We start from the raw sequence: 2,875 nt of genomic DNA on the forward strand, positions 1-2,875 counted from the left end.
TGTTAATTTTTTTATAATGCAGTAAATTTTCTTTTGACTATCACACTGCCCGTGTTGTGGTAGTCATATAGTATTAGTTATAGTATGTTTACACTCTATTATTGTTTGTCATACTTTTTTTGTTAATTTTTTTATAATGCAGTAAATTTTCTTTTGACTATCACACTGCCCGTGTTGTGATAGTCATATAGTATTAGTTATAGTATGTTTACACTCTATTATTGTTTGTCATACTTTTTTTGTTAATTTTTTTATAATGCAGTAAATTTTCTTTTGACTATCACACTGCCCGTGTTGTGATAGTCATATAGTATTAGTTATAGTATGTTTACACTCTATTATTGTTTGTCATACTTTTTTTGTTAATTTTTTTATAATGCAGTAAATTTTCTTTTGACTATCACACTGCCCGTGTTGTGGTAGTCATATAGTATTAGTTATAGTATGTTTACACTCTATTATTGTTTGTCATACTTTTTTTGTTAATTTTTTTATTCTGTTTAAAATTTCTTGTATCTGTTTCGGTTTATTCTAGCAAAGATTTGATGTAAAAGATTATAATTAATTTTAAAAAGATTTTTAAAATTAATTAAAATTTATTGTTGTGTATGTGTTTTTGGTCTCGTCAGAAGTAATTTGTGTGTTGTACATTTTAGGGGCAATAAATGAATACGCTTTTCGATTAATCTGATTTTGCAATGGGGTACTGGCACATCAATGCTGGATATACACAAGTGGTCTTTGGATGGAACGGTTTGAATTTTTGTTGAAATTATTTGAACGCGTTTAAATAAATTTCAGACATTGAATGCTATAGGTTTGTCTTAGGTCCAAAATATGACTTTATTGGAACAATTTTTTGGAGGTAAGTTATAATTTTATTGCACATACTTTTGATTTTTGACTTTTGTGCAATTTCCAGAGGTTATATGTGATTATCGTAGATACCACCCCAACCAATTATTTCATAGGAAAGTGATGAATGCATTGGAGACAAGTGTAATGCATGAACAACGTGAGTTACGCAGACGATATGGTGTTGATAGCACCGTCAATAAGGGAATTACGGGGATTTGCGAAGAATTTGCACTCGAAACAAACATGATACAACGCGAAAAAAACAGCACTGTTGGCCATTAAACAAGGAAAAGGACCAACAAATATTCCCTCAGTCTTTTTGAACGATGTTGGCCCCCCATAATTGAAACCCCCTTGAACCGCTCTAATAAAAACCATGGTTTAAGGGAGAGAAAAAACAACTTCGAAAATGTCCTTATCATGGAATTCCGACAGAGTCCAGACTCAAGCAATGGAGAATGTTGTTTGCCCCGTCAGTCTAATGCTTAACGTCTTTTCTTGGTGTTGTTCTTATTGTAATATTATTATATATATATTTTATGGGATGTGTGGGATTGCACAAACCTCCCCACATTCCAGAATAAACTCGTTATTATTAATGATTTTTTTATAATTACTACGTTACTCATTCGTTTAATTACATACATTAATTATCTCAATTTATTTACAAATTCTACGTGTTTTCCCGGTTTGATCTCTTCACAGATATATTTTGTACTACGTTTTCTGTCAAATCGGAATGCATAAATCACAAGAGTTGGGATTATATTATGTACAGTGCTTTATCCCCTTTAGAGACATTGCAAACTAAATGCCTGATTGGAAATTACAGAAACCCCTTTGCCCTTTGGCCTCCGGCGTTGTTTGGAAACCAATAGTCCCCAGTAATGTTGCTAGTATCCTGGGATGTTTAATTTGTTAGCGAATAAGAAACTATCATCATATTAAAATAATTATTTTTTACGTTCAAGCTTTGGGTGCCAGACAAAACGTGATGTACAAAACTGGACTATGTGTAAAAAGTTGAGAACCGAAAAAATTCCGCTTTTAGAAAGGAGTAAAAAAAGCATAGAATTTTTACTATCATTAGCGACTGTTGGTTGGCTAGTAAATTACTTTCTAATGGGGAAAGTGTCCAAAAACCTTCAAACGAAACAATTAAATAAGTTTATTTAACCACCAAGTCTTTTCTTTGCGGGGGTGGGCAAATTAAGTTGCTTGCGCAGCGCTTATTGCAGTCATTTTACTAAACACATAACAATGTACATTATCAATTTCTCTTTTCATGGACTGTCGACTTGAGCAAATATATATATATATATGATTTAAGATTTTCAAGGTCAAAAGTAGTGATTTGTTTTTGGGGATATATATATATATATATATATATATATATATATATATATATATATATATATGATTTAAGATTTTCAAGGTCAAAAGTAGTGATTTGTTTTTGGGGTATTATGCCGTGTTGCGCTACCTCCTTCTTCAGCCAACGTTTCTAACAATTTGCACTTCTAACGCTTTGCACGATTACACATCAGCACAGTCAAATTAAAAAAAATTATATATATTTTTTTTAATTTGACTGTAGTAGAAAATCTTAGCAATAATTATTGGAGAGTTGAGAAAATTTTATTAAAAAACTCAGAGCCTTGAAAAAACACTGGATAATCTGAATTCTCAAAAATCAGTTCCAATTTTGAAAAAGGCAATAAAAATTATTTTCTGTTTAAAAAATTATATTATGGGTAGGTTACCTACATTATCGCTTGTATGAATTCTTCCCACAATAAGTTTCAATTTTGAAAATGACACTTAAATTCAAAGCAAATTTGAGTTCATTGAACCAGATTTCACGCAGGACGTATAGAAGACCGAAATTTGCATGCTTTATTCCGTTCCGATTGCATTTTGAAATGCATCTATTTAAATTTCACTTTTGTTTTCATGAATAAACTAATGCAAATATTGGAAGTGGAAAATAACCCACTTAACGACGTCTGATGACACG

Source organism: Hesperophylax consimilis, chromosome 28 (assembly GCF_061612785.1).
Source record: "Hesperophylax consimilis isolate HC1 chromosome 28, BYU_Hcon_1.0, whole genome shotgun sequence".
NCBI lineage: Eukaryota > Metazoa > Arthropoda > Insecta > Trichoptera > Limnephilidae > Hesperophylax > Hesperophylax consimilis.